The sequence below is a fragment of the Lissotriton vulgaris genome, unplaced genomic scaffold, assembly GCF_964263255.1.
Source record: "Lissotriton vulgaris unplaced genomic scaffold, aLisVul1.2 SCAFFOLD_408, whole genome shotgun sequence".
NCBI classification, from domain to species: Eukaryota; Metazoa; Chordata; class Amphibia; order Caudata; family Salamandridae; genus Lissotriton; species Lissotriton vulgaris.
Window position 1 is genome coordinate 458,019 of NW_028240805.1, and position 20,885 is coordinate 478,903.

Sequence of the window (20,885 nt, forward strand, 5' to 3'; positions counted from 1 at the left end):
ACTTTACACAGTAACTGTGTCTGAAGAGCAGCTAGAGAAGGACACTTAAAAGATAACCACCTCAAAGAGGAGGAGAAGTGTGGAGAAGTGTGGCTCAGGGGTTAGAGGCGGCAGACCAGGAAGCTGAGATCGGCCCTGGACCAGGGTTCAATTCCCCGCCTTGGTGGGTCTTGGGCTAAAAAAATTCCACGGACTCAATAATTCTCGCTCCGGTGCCTTCTCAACTCACGGGTTCACACTCTGCGACTCTGGGCAATAGCTTGCTTAATCTCCACAACGGCCCCTTGCGGCGGGATGCCTGGCTTTCACCTTGTGGATACCCTGCCGGGGTTATCTCACAGGGGATTACCAGGACGGGTTCCCTAAGCAAGCGCCGGGAAACCCTTTGTGGGTAGCTGTGCGCTATATAAGCTCAAATACAAATACAATACAAAGAGGCTTATAGGCATGGGACTGTGGATCTGCATCCCCTTTCTAGAAAATACATATAAAAGTGGTTCCCACTTTGTTTTAGTCCAAGTTCTTAATCCAGGAAGGAAGTGCTCTGCAGGGTCCTCAAAGACCTGCAGTGCAACCAGGACTGTTGCCTGCCTGACATCCATTCTCCCAGGGGTGATGGACATCTGCACTTTCTGTGGGAGAAGCGGAGGGTCTCCTTATTGACAAGAAGCCAGACTGCTCGCTGAGAGAGGGAAGGAGTGTATCTGTCCCTGCAGGAACATAGACTGTCAAGAAGGAGAAGTCCAGCGTGTTCACAGTTTGTGAAGGAAAAGCAAACATATAAGATGGCAAAGCCAATAGCGACCTGCATTGTGAGTGGGCCTCTTGGCTCTCTGAGCAGGTCTACCTGAGAATTGCCCTAAAGGATGTATCAAACAGGTGTGGCCATATTCGCTGTCCATTGCAGCCATGACACTGTGTGGCTGCAGCTGCGCCTTGCCACTGTACACCTGATCAGCCTGGGAGGCCTCAATTGCACATTGTAGCTGTGATTCCAATTAGCCTAGGAGCCAAACATGTAGGTTGCCGCTGTGAACCTGACTGGCTGAAGAGGCTGTCTGACCTGACGAGGCTGGGTTGTCACACCCAACCCCCAACTGTGTCCACCAAGCGACTTTGACCCTTCAAAAGCAGACTGTGCCTGTCTATCTGTCCAGCACATGAGGCCAACACACAGGCTTTCCCCACGACCAGAGCACATGGGTTAAGATATGCTGGAAGCACAGGTACTAGGGACTGTCTACCCAAAGCAAACCAAGGGGAAGACTGAGTAACGGAGTGGCGCTTCTAAGCCCTATACGTGTAACTGTGATAATCTTGACCTGCGTCTAATTGTTGCCTCTGCAACTAGCTACTGGGGACTTTAGCACCTAGATATCATCCGGTGGAGACAGGACATTAGAGCAGGAGGATGTAATGCCACCTAAAGGATGCAATTAGGGATTTAACTATGTCTTTTTTTTGCATAATTGGTTTATGTAGTATTTAGTTCTGTTGTGTAATTTAAGTTCTTGGTTTTACTGAAAGACAAGCACTGGGCGGGATCATGAAGTTATTGTGTTAGTTGGTTGAGTTCACAGCTCTGGCCCTTGCTGCTCTGAGAGTCAAATGTAGAAAAGTTGTACTTGGCCCCGTTTGGAGAGTCACAGTAGGACATATGACAGGACACCAGTGGCAAAGTACCTCAATGATCACGGTAGGAGCCCAGTGGCCCCTGTCTGCCCTGCATCCTCACAAATAGGTTCGGACAGTGGATGAGGCAGACAGTTTGCAAGAGAAATCAGGGACCCCCAGTAAGGGGTCCATTCACCTGATCAGTGCCAGAAAAGGACTCAAACCCCAACCAAACAAAGGGATATTTTGGAATACATATTGTTGGTGATAAAGGCAATGCAATATAGAAAGAGAACTTGTAGACCACATATAAATGGGTGATCCAGTTAATAAAATTAGAGCGGAACTCAAAACTCATTAAAATTTGGGGATATTATGGCAACTGCATTGTTGGTGATGCAGGATTGAATCTGGAGAGCTGTATCTTTTTTCTTTTAAATAGGCGGTCCATTGTAATGTCTGCTGGAGACTCTGCAATTGGAGGGTAGGGTGGAATCCAGTTATGGTGAGCCTTCCGTGCATCCACGACTGAAGAAATCATTGTGCATCACTTTTATAACAGTGAAAGAAATCCATCATAAAATACTTTATATGAAGGACTTTTAGACCTGGCATCCTTGTCGTGGTTACCCCTGTCTTTGTTTGTGCTGGTTTTTGTACTCTCAGCACTTTACCACTGCTGATCAGAGCTAAAGTGCAAGTGCTCCCTTTGTAAATTGTGATTATGTATGGTTATCCATGATTGGCATATTTGATTTAGTGATCAGTCCTTAGTAAAGTGCACTGTGTGTGCCCAGGGCCTGTAAATCAAATGCTACCAGTGGGCCTGCAGGACAAATGTTGCCACCAACATGAGTAGCCCTGCAAACATGTCTCAGGCTTGCCATTGCCGAGTTTGCAGTGCCCTTTTGAATCTGCAATACTGACCCGGCAAGTGCACCCACTTGCCAGGTCCAAACCTTCCTATTTAGTACATCTAAGACACCGCTAAGGTAGGCCCGAAGTAGCCCCATGGGCGGGAGTCCAGTGTATGTAAAAAGTAGGACATGTGCTGGTATGTTTTATGTGTCCTTATAGCACCCAGGAAATAGAGTCACTCAGCACCAGCCGAGGTCGCTGCAGGTAAGAGCGGTGGGGCAGCGGGGGCGGCTGGGGGGATTTTCCATCATAATCGTCTCTTGAACCCCCCCAGCTGGCCCCGCCACTCTTGCCTGCAGCGGCTGCGGCTGCTTAGCTTCCTGAGTCATCTGCCTGAAGCCTACATGAAAATTAGGCTCACTAAAAGTAACAAAGTGCACGAGTACAGCTGCTGCGACTAGGCCTGGGAGTGCAGACTGACCGCTTGAGTGAGAAACAACAAATGAAAGTAGGAGTATGAGAGGAGTGAGTCCTGCAGACTGACCGCTTGAGTGAGAAACAACAAATGAAAGTAGGAGTATGAGAGGAGTGAGTCCTGCAGACTGACCGCTTGAGTGAGAAACAACAAATGAAAGTAGGAGTATGAGAGGAGTGAGTCCTGCAGACTGACCGCTTGAGTGAGAAACAACAAATGAAAGTAGGAGTATGAGAGGAGTGAGTCCTGCAGACTGACCGCTTGAGTGAGAAACAACAAAGAAAGTAGGAGTGAGAGAGGGCAAGAGGTTTGCCCTCTCTCTCTCAAGAGGGGCAGTGGTGAACATTCCATTGGACAACCTTAGAGTTAAACTCATGTGGTGTGCTTTAGAAGAATATCTATCAAATGATATCAAAAGTTAGAAAAAGTTCGAAAACCTCCCTATTCTATCCGGTAGTTCATTAGACTCTAAATTATCTATTTATGTACTTATTAATTAACATAAATGTATGACTACTAATGGTTGCCACGGATACTGCAGCCTTCTCAACTCCCTCGAAAGCGTTCTCCCTTTCTGCTAGATAGATCGTATTTCTGTCCCTTTGTTATCCAAAGCAGCTGCTTATACATGTATCCTTTAAAGTAGTTTTTTAAGATGTATAATATATGTATGTTCTTACGCCTAATTTGTATCAGCTTTTTGCTACTATTGATTGACATCACAACATTTCGGATCTTGGACCAGGGAGAGAGTTCATAATATCTAGGCTTAAATCCAGGGCTAGTAGGGGATGCCCTAGGCATGACTTCTCATTGACTCCAGCATCTTCACAAAGGTGACAGCTCCACGTCAATGTCACACCTTAGAAGAGGTAAACCCATAATGAGACAACCTTTAAGGCCACTATGTATATCAAATAATATTTCAAAGTGACTACGTGGCAGCTAGTATTCGAAAGATGGAAATAGCTACTTTGGACGTTTAACCCCTTTGATGCTCATGATGAGCTCAGCTCGTCATGAGGTATACCTCCAGTGTGCTCATGACGAGCTGAGCTCGCCATGACCACACCCATTTACATTAGGGCCCAGCACAGGAGAAGGATACCATCAGCAGCGATGGTGCTAAAGGAAAAGTGTGGTTTGCCGCACCTCTCGATCCCACACAATGCTGGCGCAAACTAAAAGATGGTTCACCTCCACCGAGTTGCCAGTTACATCATTGGTGGTTTTTCTCATTGTTTTCCAGAATTCACCGCAACTAGGTAGGTTGAGAACAAGTGAATGTCGCCTGCTACAGGATCTTTACATTTAAGGCACCACCTTGGAGGCTCTTCAATCAGCTCAGACTTCTTCACCTTGGACCAATACATTATATCCATAGAAAGAGCAGATCTTGCTTCAAATTGGCAATCTGGGTTCCTTGATGAAGCCATGTTTTCCCCAGAGCATTCATAAAGCTTTCATAAATGCTTCCCACCCCATGTTTCCTCTGTAGAGAAAAACGTGGCATATTTAGGCATGGCTCACATTTCATACTAATCAAAAATCCTACAGTCCAAGACACAATATGGATGTTTTTAATATAGTAATCAGCAGCATTTGACCTTTAATAGGTCCCTCCTGACGGCCATGTCTTACATGACCAATACTGCTCCAGCTGTACCTATTCCTGACTCCCTCAAGAGCCTGTGAGAAAGAGTGTTCAACCCAAAGGTTTAGGAGAGGAGAGGGTATATTCTGTCTGTAACACCAAGTGAGAAGGTGGAGGTGTTATATGCAATACAGAAAATTGCCTAATGCACGTAGAAGTGCCATATTTATCAATGAAGCCAGCCCACTTCTTTACCAAAAACATTGATTCAGAAAGGTTGCGTAACCTGGAATTAGTCTGTCAGCCCAGAGAGAACTAACTTACTTACAGCGCGTTGCCACAGAGATATAGATTCAGCAACGCCTACCACCCATGGGCACTCATCGTCTGAGTTTTTGTTGTACCATCTTAATATCCTTTGGGAAACTAGCAGCTTGTAGTTGTTGTTTATGAGATATATCAAAATACAAAGACATTGGAATCCAGCACAAGCACACAAGCATGGGGAGTACACCCCCAGATTAAACGCCCAATGTATGTATCAGTCCTGTCAGTCATATATTTTCCAAACCAGTCTTTATTTTTCTTGATGATAACGCGGGACAGCCAACGAGTTTCGTTCACAATATGTGAAGTTAGGCAGGCCTGTAAAACCTATATATATAAATATTCAATTCAATTCACAAAACTTTATTCGACAGTTAAGTCATAAAAGCACATTACACAATACATTTAAAGAACAGTTTTTTAAATTATCTAAAAATTTAAAAATACAATTAAATCATTCTGTAACCATCGAATATAAAAATTCCATAGGATTATCTGAAAACTTTTATCTAAAAAAGAGTCGACCATTAATTCATCTCACAGATATAATAATACTGAATTTGCGGTCATGAGGGGACGCATAGCATAATTTTAGTAAACAGAACATCTTGCAGCAACAAGTCCTGATAGGCATTAAATGTGGTAGGCGATCACTCATTCAAACGCAATGCATTCAAACGGATTCGCCAAGCCCACCCTAAGAACTTCGCAACAGCTATAGAGATAGGGGGTGCGGGATCTGAACACAATATTCGCAGGGCGACTGCGTGCCTCCTGATGTCCATTGCCCTACAAATGGGCTTTATCCAAACTTTACGGGGCACAGTATACATGGGGCAGTAGAATAATATGTGTCCCACAGTTTCACATTGTTCTATGCACTTGTAACATTTGTCATTACTCAATCCTCCCCATTTACAGGTAAATTTACGGGTTGGAAGAGCACCCACCCTTAACTGAAAATACAGTTTGCGGTCATGATCTCTCTCAATCAAGTCCCAATACCTTTCAAAAGCTGGACAGGACTTTAATTCGAGGAAGCGACCTATTGGGTGGGTTGAAAGGCCTTGTGAGATTTCTGATGTAAATACCATTTCCCAATACATTTCTTTCAATTTTTCCTTCGAAGGGAACACAGCATTCGAAGGGTCATTCCAAAGCTCCAGCAACCTTAGCTTCCCCAGGAGGTGTCTAATTTCCTTTAGCCATCTTATGTTGTGAAACGGGTCAGTTCTTATGACATACATGAGGCCTCTAGTATAGTGTACAAGTTCCTCTGTGCACCAAAGCCTCCGCCAATAGAGTAAAGGGCGAAGCTTCGCTAGGTGTTCCACGGGCTTCTTGCCAAGATCCAGTAATAGAGGTCTTAAGGGGGTGCTTTGAGGGAGGCTTGTTACTTTGCGTAAAAACGTGTTCTCCAATATAGTCAAGCACTTCAGGTTTTCAAACCCCCATAGCTCTGCCCCATATAGGGATGAGCTTAGGACATTCATCCTGAAGATATCTAAGACTGGGCTAATAGGTTTTGTCAAGGAGGTTTTAAACTTAGCTGGAAGGATGTCTGCTTGCTGTTTATGTGACAGAACAGCCCGATCAAGTTGGCAGTTCCATCGCATATCCTTCTGTAAGGTAACACCCAAGTATGTGAAGGAAGCAACCTGTTCCAGGGGCAAACTATCCATAAGCACATTGCCTTTAAACGACTTGTGTTCATTAAATGACATAAACTTGGTTTTGGCAGTGTTTACTTCCAGACCACGTACTTTACAGAATTCTTCGAAACGCAGTAGGGCTTTTTTTAGACCACTTGGGGTCTTGGAGATTATTAGGATGTCATCCGCAAACATAAGGATTGGGATGTGTGACCCTGCCAACATCGCAGCGTCCATAGGGGTTAGGGAGAGGAAGTCGGCCACCCCGTTGACAAAGAGTGAGAACAAGGTAAGCGCCAAAACGCATCCCTGTCGAACACCCCTGCCAACAGGGAAGTCTTCCGTCACCTCTCCCACACCCCCCCAACGAACCCGAGCAAAGTTACCCTCATGTAAGCGGATGATTAGGGCAGTAGTTCTGGGGCCATCCCCATTTCTCTCAAGACCTGCCATAGTTTTTCTCACGGTACTAGGTCGAAAGCTGCCTTTAAGTCGATAAATACCGCATAAAGAGCTCCCTTTCCTATAACCACCATCCTGCAGTACAAGGTGATGAAACAAAAGACTTGATCTATCGTACTGGTGTGGCGCCGAAAACCGGCCTGCATAGGACTCATAATATCGTGGTCCTCTATCCATGTCTGGATCCTATGCAGAACTAATCAGCCCATAACCTTCTGCAAAGAATCCATTAAACTGATTGGTCTGTAGTTACCGGCTACTGACTTTCGCCCTTTTTGAATACTGGAACGATTTCCGCACCCTTCCAAGAGGGTGGGACATCCGCTCCTTGGTCGATTGCATAATGACGCAAGTTTGCTTGTCATTAGCGAAAACATCTGCCGGGATGCCATTCACACCCGGCGCTCTACCCCCGGTCACTGCATCCAGCGCTCTGTCAACATCTGTAGGGGTGAAAACCACCACTTCATAATATGTATGGGGGACGTTCGCTAGACTCTTCATCACTGCTCCTTGCATACTGTGGCTTAAAATAATTGACCCAAGCATTTTGAGCCACATTATTCTGCGGTCAATCAGGACAACCTCCCCTATCCCATTTGAATATATCCCAAAACAACTTGGTGTTCTTAGCCGCACAAGCGTCTTTGAGGTCCTTCCACTTTTCTTCGTCCCAGCTTTTTTTTGCCTCTAGCATAACTTTCCTATAGCAGGCTCGAGCAAATCTTATCAATGATATATCTCTGTCTTTAAAGCACAGCCAAGGTTAACCCGAGCTTTTCGACAAGTTTAGTTATACCATCCCTCCGGCTTGTATCCCCTTAGTTTCCTTCCTATATTGGGCCTGCAAAAGTAGGTTTTTAACCCTTCAAAAAGTTTAGTATGGACATCCATCACATTATGACTGGTGTCCAAACTAACGGTAACGGAACCCAGCACTGACAGTGCATTAGTTACATCTGCATTAATAGCAGCTACAATATCAGGATCTTCAACGATTCTGCTCCATTTTAGGTCGCGCACATCGTTGGCTAGAGCATGGTCAGGTGCTAAAACTCCCTGGGTGGATAGTGAACCCCTGGCAGTGGACAGATTAAAAACGGAGGTGAGTGGGTGGTGGTCACTATCAATGCGGTTAGTAACCTCCATATCTACAAGATGGGACCATAGCCTTAGGTGAACAAGCAGATAGTCTATACGACTCGACCAAAGGCCATTATCAAAAGTGCTCCTGATGGACTTATCCGACAAGGTACGCCCATTTGCTGCCCTCAGATGGCTACCCATGCACAATCCTTTCAACTGAATTACTGCCTCTGTCCACCTTTTTATTGGAGCTACCTCAAGGGCTGGAATACCCCATCTGGAGTCATTCTCTTCTGTAAACTGGAGATCGTCATACCCTAGGGGCTCAAAGGTTGTATTAAAGTCTCCCGCTACAATAGGCAAGGTGTTTGGGGGCAAGGTCCCTAGCAGTTCTTCCAGATCATTTCCAACCTGGGATTTTTTTTCCCCTGGCTGGCCTCGTGCATAAACATTGACAATTTCTAAACATATTTCTGCGGGAGTACTAACTCTTACTGATAGTAAGTCATTATTACATATTGGGCGCTGCTTGATTTGACACCCAAACTCTTGCCTCACCCATATGGTTAATCCCCCAGCTTGGCAACCCCTATCTTTTTTTGATGCGGGACATAGAAGTTAAGGTAACCAGCACGGAGTACAGGTTCCACTGACCATGTCTCCTGGAAGAGGCATATGTCGAAGTTTTCGATAAAGTCCATCCATCCACTCAGGTGAGGCTAGTTTTGAGCCTAATCCCGCTAGGTTCCAAGATATCATGAGGTTGTTCCGTTACCATAGGCCAAACCACCAGCACATTCCAGCCTTACCAAAGGATCACACTGGCTATCCCCATCATCAAAGCCCAAACGGTTCACCAAGACAGTGTCCACCCTGTGTGAGAGATCGTGCCGATCACCCCTATTAACAGGGCAAGGAGGGAGAGTCGGAGTTATTAGCCCACTTGACATGCGTATTTTACTCTCAACTCCTACTCGGGTAGGACGCTACTTCCTTGTCCCACTATCATGTTGTTATGGCTAGTAGTTAAAATGCCATCATCATCATTAACACTAACCACCGCTAAATTGTTTCCCCTGCTTTTGATGCACTGGGTAGGTTCTAGGTAATGAGCCCCGGTTCTGGGCAAGGTGGACTGTCAATCGCAGTCTTCCAACCCAGAAAGCCTCTCATAACGGTTGTGAATCCTAATCCCTCCCTTGTTGATAGCACGATGGCCTGAGCCTCCCGCCATTAGGTTGTTTGAGATGTACTGTTGTGGTGCACGATAGAAAAAGGCAAGGGGTAGAGAGCGTATTGAGGTTCTTGGGCTTGCCTCCTGCCAATCACAAATGTATTCGATGGCCTTTCTGTCCCTAAAATTAATAATTATACAATCCCCCTCAATGGACTTACTTTGGGAGCCCACCCAGTCAACACGTCTAGCAAACAAGATTTCTGATGATACATTCGGGGGCAGGGGATGATTGGAATTAAGCCAGTGAATACACTTGTTCTTGAGTTCCCTGTATTCCTCCCTTTTATCCTGACTTAGTGGTGTGGCACCCACTAATACCACCTCATAGGGGATGGATTCTGGGGGTAGATCAATGTAACGAAATCTTTTGACCGATGGCTTGCGGGGGGCATCCAAAATTAGTTGTGCAGTGTGCGAAGCATCCCTTATAGCTTCCCTCCTCCCACCCCTGTCATTTTTGGCGAGTTGACTAGATACAGCCTGGGCTCCCGGGCACGATGATGGAGAAGTGGGCTGGGGAACAACTGCAGCTACAACATCCACAGGTTTTACAATACAATTATCAGTTGGTTTGTTGATCAGCTGGCAATTACTGGGGCCTTTCGGTTAAGATATGGTCCGCGCCTGAGCCGATGCGTATGACAATTCAAGACATGCAAGCCTACTCTCGATTATATCTAACCTATCGTAGATAGGGAGGCATGTTTTTTGGAAGATAAATTCCAGCTTTGTCCAAAAGTCCCTTCCCATTTCCATGGGTGGCTCTTCATTAGGAGTCGAGGGCAAAGTTATTACTTCACTTATAGGACAATCAGAGTCTGATCTCAGAAGCACTGGTAATGTGACATTCCTAACTTCTGTATTGATTATCCGGGTCTTTGGATTTTTCCCTTTAACAGTAGCACCCCCGCGTTTCCTTTTGGAACTTTGGTTCTTGGAATTTCCATCGATGAGTTGGCTGGATAAGACCTGCTTAGCGTTGGTTGCAGACCGTGTCGTGATGCACTGAGTCATTACTCCTGTGTGTGTACTACTGGGTTGCCTCGATACCGCTCTGCAGTTAAGGTTTGCCTCATCAGATACTGGGAGGCAGAGATGAGATTTGTCACGCTGAGGGGCACAGTTTCCCCCCCTTCAGTATGACTTCCTTCAGTAGGTTCCAAGGCATGAGGATGCACTGGCGAATGAACCTGAGCCAGTAAACCCAATGAGGAGCGTTTTTCTAGTGCGATATCCAGGGACAGTCTTTTTCTGTCTGGACAATTTCTTTTTCTAAGATTGTGGATGCTCTTATCAAAAACTGGTCCAAAGTTCCCACTGTGGAACCACTAGTTAGCGACTTTCTTCCTCTCCTCCCTGGAGGTGATGCCATTATAACAATTACAAATTTTGCCAGTATACTCACAACCTTGTTTTGAGTTGCTAAGGACTACAATAACAGTTCTGATATTTGATAACAACGTTGGGCTAACACTGACCTTTTGGTAAGATGTGAAGGGGAGGCCCCATCCCGTCCTCACACGTTCTCGAACGGGCTCAAACGGGCTTGCACTTGGCCCGGGCTTCGCCCGGCTCGTCCCGCGTCGTGGGAGAAGGAGCTCAATTAAGTACTCCCACTTCGATGGTAGGAGGGGCATGTGCTGCACGTTGGACCCTTTGCCTCCTGGGTCAGGTAGTCCTCTCCGTGAAAGTCGTTAGTGCCCCCAGCAGCCTCGGCACCCGGTTGCAGTGATTCTGTGCGCAGCGTCTCTATGTATATATAAATATGATATATATATATATATATATATATATATATATATATATATATATATATATATATATATATATATATATATATATATATATATATATATATATATATATATATATATATATATATATATATATATATATATATATATAATATATATATAATCACACACAATAACATACAAATTATGCAACATAGACATAACACATTTTCAATGTTACCAACAATAAACAAACATATTGACCTAATACTGACTACACAAGAACAAAGGGGAAATTACATAAAAATCCACAAATTATTTAAGCAAAGACATGTGACAAATGTGTATGATCACTTTAAAACCAATAAGAAACAGTTATAATAACAAAACATGCTAAAGTGACATGGTCTAAACTATATATATAATATTACTTATGATCAATTGAATAGTATTGAGATTGGAAATAAAAGTATCGGAATTACTGAGCAATATGAAGGGTAAAGAATGAGGAATATATAACTAATGGTCATGTATGATATAAATGTAAAAAGAACATACCCTATAATTTCGTAGATCAGAAGCAAAGGAGAACAAAGGTGTGAGAGAGGAAAAAGTAGAGAGATAAAAAGCAAAGGAGAAAAAAGGTGTGAGAGAGGAAATAGAAAAGAGCTAAAAAGCAAAGAAGAAGAAAGGTGTGACAGAGGAAATAGAAAAGAGATAAAAAGCAAAGGAGAAGAAAAGTGTGAGAGAGGAAAAAGAAAAGAGATAAAAAGCAAAGGAGAAGAAAGGTGTGCGAGAGGAAAGAGATGAAAAGAACAGGAACCCGTGTTCTCCTTTGCTTCTGATCTGCGAAATTATAGGGTATCTTCTCTCTACGTGTTTTTGTTGGACTTCTCCGACCTTTGGAACAGCAGATGCTGTGTTTGTGCACGCGGTAAAACAACATTTTTCAAGGACATTGGGACGAAGAGGGAGGTGCAGTTGGTGGTTTGACTGTCTGTTTTGTACAAAGGGATTGAATTCTGAACTGTAATTTTGGGAGATCTATTTTGTTTACGATATTAACCGTTTCTGTTATAGTGAGGGGAAATTGATGCAAGTGAGTAAACTGAAGCTTTTACACTTTACAGATCTGTAATGACATGAAGCATGGTGCTCGCTCTTTGACGATCTGACATGCAACCACAGAGACACAAGCCAAGAGACATGTTCTGTTATGTTGGTCGCTTACATGATGCTCATGTTGCTACTAAGGTCATCTCAGATTACTAGATGTGATCTGAGAATGGAAAGGAAGAAGGGAGGGAAGGAGGTAGGATACTCCTGTTGGAAGTCTCTTCAGCAAACTGGAGCAGGAGTCAGTAGCAGGTCTTGGGTGTCTGATTGGCAAGAAGGAAGCCTGAGATGAGCATAGGCTACGGGAGAGGGGAGGTAGGCAGCAGAAGGGGGATGTTTAAATGAAGGCAGAGCAGACTATGTGAGGAACTGGAGCCTGATAGAGAAATAGGGTTGGAAGAATGTTAGATTTGAGGGCAGGACAGTGAAAAGCACAGTGGGCCAGGCCCCCATGACCACATACAAATAAAGTCTAATGTGTACATACACACCGTGGCCCACACGCAATCACATACACACACTTCATCCTGCGAATACACTTACAGTCAAACACACCTTGAAGACACACATACAATCACACGCACATACCCTATGAATAAACACATGCAGTCTCACACACAATCACACACAAACTATGAAGACACATACAATTTAAAAAACACACCATGAAAACACATAGAGTCACACAGGCTATGAAGACAAACATAGAGCCACAGGCAAACACCATGAAGCCACACATACAGTCACTCACACCCCCCACGAATATACACACACAGTCTCACACACACTATGAAGACATGCATAAAGTCACACAAACCACATATACAGTCTCACACAGTCACACACACAAACACCATGAAACATGCACACAGTCACCTACACCTCCATGAATACAGTCTCTCACACACACAAACGCCATGAAGACATACATACAGTCACACACTCCACACATACAGTTTCACACACACACACACAGTCACACACACCATGAAGATAGACATAGTCACAAATGCCATAAAGAAATACATACAGTCGCACACACCCCATGAATGCACTCATACAGTCTCACATTCAGTCACACACACACACCATGAAAATAAACATACAGTCACACACGCCGTGAAGGCACACATGCAGTCACACAAAATAATTAAACAGGCAGCTGCACCCAACCAGGCACAACTAGAGGGACATGGGAATAACGATGAATAAACAGATGTACAGACTCAGGTTTTATGTTCACTTAATCTTTAGTCCCTGTGCCTCCTAAATCAAATTTGAAGAAGAGGGGACATTGATGTCTTTGCATAATCGACCCTTGGCTCTCTCTCCTTAGATGCATCATTTGTACTGGGTGATGGAATATTTCAGTTTACATCCCTATTAAATCATTGCCTTGTTTGGAATGATTACCTGTGAATAACAGCAACAGCGCCAAGTACCTTGCAAGATCATTCCATCCTTTGCCCCTCGTCTCTAATGTGCAGCTCTGTAATTCAAGGCTTTCATGTATTTAATAATGATATGTGAGGCACTTAGATTTTCCATCCATCTACAACACTGTGTGCCCAGGCCTGAGCTTTTCCTTTACAAGTACTTGTTATTATTATATGCATTGAATAGTTGAAGCAAACAAGAACTACAATTCCCAGAGTGCATTCATTTTTAATGGCAAACCCAGCACCAAAACATGGTGCCAAGGCTACTTGCGCATTTACACATTCCTGCTTTGAAACAAATAAAGCGCGCCCTGGCATTTCACAAGATGATAAGCTCATTCACTGGAATTTTTCTGTGCTCAGCATATTTGGTCTTTATGAAATCTTATTGTTTGTTACTACTTTCAATAGAATGAAAGATTTTTGCCAGTTGGCAGCACGAGTAGCAACTGCTCCCCAAGTTCTCATTAGTTTATTTACCACCCTTGGCTATCTGCATCTGTGTATTTAATTGCTGACGATTGATTCTCGGTGATAAATCACTTTATTCCGAGGAGGGAGTAGTTCTTTCAAAATGAGGGCATGTTACCATCAGCTGGTAGGCATTGATGTGAATCGGATAACTGTGCAACAAATGCCTGCCCGGATGTGCTCGCTGCACAGACAGCCCATTGTTTCCAGCAGTGCCTGTTGTCTATTAATGAAAAGAGGAATACAATTGTATTAATATGCGGGAAAGGCACACTCAATTTCTGATGGATGACACTAGTACACTTTTTTCGTCCACTCTCTTAGCAATCCTTCACACCATCCCCGAGCCCCTCCTGTACATTCAGTGCTATGAATGTTAAACGTATATTTAAGTTAAACAAAAATGTAACACTGCAATAGTTCGAAAGTACAGAGTGGCCGCGTAAGAGGTGCAAACTGATATTTAGATTTATTTTGGTCTATTTCAGGTTTTTGTACTATAAGAAATGTACACAACATAAACGTTCTTGTTTTGTGCAAAGGTCGGGAGAGCGTGACACTGGCGCCAGAACACGGGGATTTCAGGGGTGATTTTTGTATCTAATCAGGCTCTCCAGGGGAGGATTTGTCCGCCCTTGCAAAGATGTCTTGGTGCTAGAAAATAAGGGAACGGTGTCTGTTGTGGGCTTAGGCGCAGTCAAGCTGGCATTACGGCTCAGTGAGATAAACACGCGCCAGTGAGCTGCTTGGTGGTTGAGGCTTTAAGTCTGAATCTGCTAAGGCCAATATAGCTGGCAAGCCTTCCGTGGTCAATACATTGAGTGGCGTGTATTGCATAATAACAACACTTGCGATTTATAGCGCTTAGAAATAGCAGGTGTGGGGTGAAGCGCTACTTTAAAAACAAAGTATTTCTATCTTTTACAGGCTCCATGTTATGGTGACCAGGCTCGGATAGAATTGTTAGCAGAGGTGGCAGACGGTTGTGCAACCTCAGCAGTCCCTGCAGGTAAGGATTTACACTTATCACAAAGTGTGCATGAGAGCTGCATTGGCGCCTTCTCGAGGGTGCCAGAGGCCAATCGAATCCGCGCTTTTAACCCTTGCGCGCGGCACCGAGCACGTCACGCGAGGCCAGTCTCCCCTCGCCCCCCCCCTCCTCCCCCCCATACAGACCACCCCCGCCCCCAAGCATGTACCAAGAGCGGCGCCTCTTCACGACTGCTGATGTGTCTGCTGAGAGAGAAGCAGTGCGTGTGTAAAAAGGTCGGCAGCGCCTATCGTGACATGTCACAACCACTAGTCTCGGTCGTGTCTGTCATGACACCATCATTCACAAGACGCGCCTGCGCCGCATTTATCTCGACATATCATTCGATGCTGGGTTGCTACGGTGAAGGCACAGGTCATCAGTCATACCCCATAGAGACACTGCCCATCTGTGAAGCAGCTGTAGGTTGTCTTGGTTACACGAAAAAATGAAGACAAAAAAAAAGAAAATGTAGTCTCTGTTCGAGTCTCTCGGGTGCTTGATATTGTTTACCACAGATCCGACACTCCCCGACAGTCTACTAGTTTTTGTTTTTTATGTTATTTTTTTGGCAGTTTTATATAGTGCACGTGTAGTATCACAGGCATTATATAACATGATGCAACATAACATATCAGGTAATATAGTGTGACATAGATAACATTACATAAAATACCATATAATATAACTTGAGTAAATTCTCAGTATATCCACATTTTGCCAAGAATTTTCATCTGGATGGGCCAAGGGTACGTCTGGGGGGGGGCAATGTGGGCCCAATGTTTGTCAATTATGGAGGTAGCCTACAAGCCCCAGGTACATCATATCTTCTTCCAAACAGGCACTCACCCCATCAAGAGTTATTTGGGCCCATAATGGGGTGGGGAGGGGCAGCACATACCACAGACCAGCTTGTTGGTGTGTAAAAGGCTGCTTTATTGGAAACAGGTGCACCTTACAAATGCATACCCTTGGCCTGTGCTGAACAAAACTAGACCTCACTAAATATATACTTCCTAACATACCCGCTGCCCCACCCCTAAAATTGGATCCCCCTGCAACCATTATAAACACCAACTTGCAATTTCCAACTTTCTTACCAACCTAACTATATAACTTCTTATATCTACCAAACTGTAAACCCCAACCTCATAAACTCCCCCCTGCACTTTAGGAAAAAACGCCAACACAAAGGCAGAAGGAAAACACACCAGCACCTGCTCCAGGGACTAAAAACCCCTATACAATACATAACCCCGATGCACCTGGTTCCAACAAGCCACCTCAGAAAAAACCCATCCCGACAAACCTACAACCCAGTAACCCAACCCCCCCAGTCGAAAAGAAACAAAGGGCGGAGGAAGGGAAAACAGCTAACCCCCCCCCCCCAGGACACCTCCAACTGGCTGCTGGGTCACCGCTACCAAAATGGTAGGCAGTTTTCCAAAATGTCCGGCTAAATATTCCCCTAGCCCAAAAGCCCAAAAGCCCAAAAGGAGCCCACGAAGCCCAACCAGCCCAACTGAGGTGCTGGCTGCCCTCCCCCACCCTCTCCCCCGGGCCAAAACCCCCCGGGAGGGCCAGGCCTCCCGCTGGCCGACCGCCCCTTCCAAGGCCCTGTTGAGCCCATAAAGGGATGGGGAGGTGCAGCACATACCACAGACCAGCTTGTTGGTGTGTAAAAGGCTGCTTTATTGGAAACAGGTGCACCTTACAAATACATACCCTTGACCTGTTCCGAACAAAACTAGACCTCACTAAATATATACTTCCTAACATACCCCGCTCCCCCACCCCTAAAATTGGATCCCCCATGCAACAATTATAAACACCAACTTGCAATTTCCAACTTTCTTACCTACCTAACTATATAACTTCTTATATTTACTCAACTGTAAACCCCAACCTCATAAACTCCCCCCTGCTCTTTAGGAAAAAACGCAACTCGAAAGTCGTCCTGACGGCTTTCGACCCAAGTTTAGGAATCAAGTCTCTTAGGATACCGGCATACACCTATGGCCTTATCCAATGCCTCCTTCAATTGCACAATGTACAACTCCATCCCATACCGAGATAGGTGTACTCCGTCCTCCCGAAATAAATACACTGCCCCTTAGCGTTGCTCTGGATGTTACATCCTACCTACCCCTTCCTTCTCGCAAAAACACCTAATCTCTCTGTTGATCTTCCTGCACGCCCTTTTAATAGCCGTTGGCCTTTCCGCTCCTCTACATATTCGCCTCGGTATCAATTCTGACCAAATAACATGGCAACTTGACCACTGGCGCCGCACTTCCAACAAATCCCTCTTCATTTGCTTGACTAAAGCTAGCCTCTTGCACTGCACCAAATCATTCTCGCCTAGGTGTATAAGAAGCACATCAGGACACACCCCTCTCCTGACCACCTTACTCAATGCTGGCAACAGCTCATGCCACCGCATACCCCCTCGTTCTTGCCACTGGCACACAAACAACCCTGGATCCAATCCCAGATTCAGATTCCGGTCCTTTTCCCATTCTGCACGTTCCGCCCTTTTCACGAAGGAATGACCCACAATGAGGATAGACAGGACAGGCTCCTCCGAGCCGCCACTGCACCTGTAAAGACACATATGTGAGTCACAAGAAAAACTGCCCTCAAGCGTGGTTGTCCAACCCCACTCCCCTCAACCTGATATACGTCTTATAGCAGTCTGACGTCCAAAGCCCTAAGCGCATGAGTTCCACCCTCCCCCAACCCTGTCGCGCTGCATCCGTCCCTTCCCCAATGCGGAATGAATGTGTCCCAAACACCCTCGGGTCCTCACCCATGGCGCAAATGGCGTGCTGCAGGACCCCCAACAACTGAGCCGCCGTCACCATGTTATGATTGTTTCGACAGAAAACTTCACCCGATCCCACTTGCCGCACAGACGCTAACAACACACCCCAACTCACCTGGCATACTGCCTTTGACTCCACCGGCCCCATCACGACCTACTTCCCAACAACCCGTTGATTGATCTTAGAGCGTTGCAGCCTCACCGCCACTTCCCAGGTCCTCAGTTCCACGTCCCTCCACAGGATCCCAGGCCCCCATCTGATCCCCACCAGCTCCGAGATGCGAAATGCTCCAAAATACATCCACAACATGAGCGTGGAAAACAGCCATGTCTCCTCCTGATTGTGGCAGATTGACGGCAAAAGCTGAATCAAGGTGTCGAGCATACCCGTAGTGTTGGGGCGGCGCCTGCACACTCTGGCACCCTTCTTCCGCGCCCAACCTTCCAACAAACGCGCACCCAGTTCTCCCGCGGACGGTGCATAAACCCACCATAACTTCCACATGAAGGCGACCGCCGCCAATTTGTCGGAAATCGTCACCTTCGACATCCCCTTGTCCATCAGTCGCATAAACTGCACCACCTGCTCGCACTGCAGCCAGTAATCCTCCTGCCGCACTGCCCCACCATCCCGAAATTCGCGCCATGGTTGTTCGTATGTTCTCCAGGTAGAAACTGCCACCAAAGCTCTTACCAGTTGTATGACCCAGTTTCTCCCATGCACCACAGCCTGATTGGCACCGGCGTCTTGTGTTCGTCCGCCTCCGTGGCTAGCCCATGGAACCTCCGCCACTGTGAACTACACAAAGCATCCGCAATGTCATTGTTCAACCCGGGAACATGGTGAGCTTGAAACAAAATATCGTGCTCCAAAAACCTCATAATAAACACCCTCATCAACTTGAGCACCTGCGGGTCCCTAGCAGACTGTCTGTTAACGACCTGCACCATCGCCATGTTGTCTACTCTAAGGATCACACACTTGTGCGCCAACTCGTGCGCCCACACTGTCACTGCCACCACGAGTGGGAAGAGCTCCAAGAAAGCAATGCTCCGTCCCCCGCCTTGCCAATGTGACGGCCACCCCGCCGCATCCGACGAGATGGTTACATCCATTCCCAGTCCTTCGGGGGCGGTATGGGCACACCATTCAAATGCTCCATGAAAGCCCGCCACGTTCGCAGGTCCTCTTTCGTCCCTGCTGACAAACGGAGGTGGTGATGCGGCCACATGAGCCCAGACAGCACCAGACCCAGCCGCCTGAAGAAAATACGGCCCACCCGAATGACGCAACACGTGAAATTCAGATGCCCCAACAGAACCTGGACCTCCCGAACCGTCACCTTCTGCTTCCTCAACATGCTGTCCATGGCCACGGATGCTAGCTCTATGCTCAGAAATGACAGCACTGTGCTGGGACTCATGGGTTACCTGGGCACACCCAGGTAACCCATGAGTTCCGTAAAACCGTCCAGCTGCTGCTGGCAGTCCACGAACCAGGCCGTCCTACCAAGAAGAAGTCATCCAGGTAGTGCGTCACCATATCATTACCAGTGTGCTAGGAAAAAGCCCACTGCAAAAAGGTACTGAAGCACTCAAACAAGGCGCACAAGATCGAACACCCCATGGGCAACGCCTTATCCACAAAGATGTCCCCATCAAACTGGATCCCCAACAGCTGGTGATCCTCCGGATGGACAGGCAGCAGCCTGAATGCCGACTTAATGTTGCATTTTGCCATGATCCCTCTCCCCCACTGACACCACTAACCGCTGTGCCACAACCACAGACGAATATGACACTGAGGACAACTCAGTCGAAATGTAGTCGTTCACCGACGTCCCTTCCGGCCACGACAGGTGCTGAATCAGGCGAAATTGCCCAGGCTCCTTCTTCGGCACCACGCCAATAGGAGAAATAATCAAGTTCTGTATGGGCGCCTCCCGAAAGGGGCCTGCCATCCACCCCTCCCGCACTTCCTTGAACAGTTTATCCCGCACCACAGTCTTGTGTGCGTTAACCGATTTCAAATACTCCGCCCACCGAGCAATCCGCGGACCCTTGTATCCCAAACGGAAACCCTCCCGGAACCCCTGGCGCAACACGCTCGCGTCCTCGGTCCGTGGATAAAACGCCAGGAGGGGCTCCAGCCGCTCCAGCCTAACTAGCGTATGAGCCTTTGCCCATTGTCCCTGAACCCCCTTTTCCTCCCTGACTCCCAGGCTGTGCTCCTGCCGCCGTGGACTGCTGAGCCTGCGTACTACCCCCCACCCCCCAGCAGTGTACCACTAGGTGGCGCTTCCTGCACTTGGAGCACTCGTGCTGGAATCGGGAGTACTGGCCCCCTCCACGCTCACCGTGTCCGAGCCTACCCCCGTGTTCCTCACGTACGCCCCTTTACTCAGCCGCATCAGTGCCCATGGACACTGTATCCCGGTGGGCCCCACCCGACTGGTTCCCAGCTCCGCCACCATCCTTACCTGGCGTTAAGGTCGGCGTCCGCATCGGATCCCGCCGCCTAACCAGTGGAGCAAGGGGGGCTGCTACTCTCTCCGCTCTGCAACTCCACGGGGCATGTAAAGCACTAGCCACAACATCAATTCGTTCCCCCCGTCCCGCCCTGCCCCCACTCCCGAATCTCCCCCTCCTCCGTGCTGTCCTCATCATAATCCAGCTGAGGCTCCATATCCAAGTCGTGCCACCTGTCTCCCTCCGTGGGCTCTAGCCTACTAAGCCCTGCCTTCTCCCTGCAGGTACGCCACAGCTCGCCCAAGTCAACACTCTCCCTTCTCTGCTCATCTACCTCCATCTCGGGGTCCCGATCAGCACTGCCGGACCTACGCCTGTCCCACGGCGGCCGTGTTGACCCTTTCGGGGTGGGGCTGGTGGGGACCTACCGGCCCGCCTCCAGTAGGACTCTATCGTTCGGTCCCTCGTGGGAATGCGACCGCCCGCACGAAGCAGAGC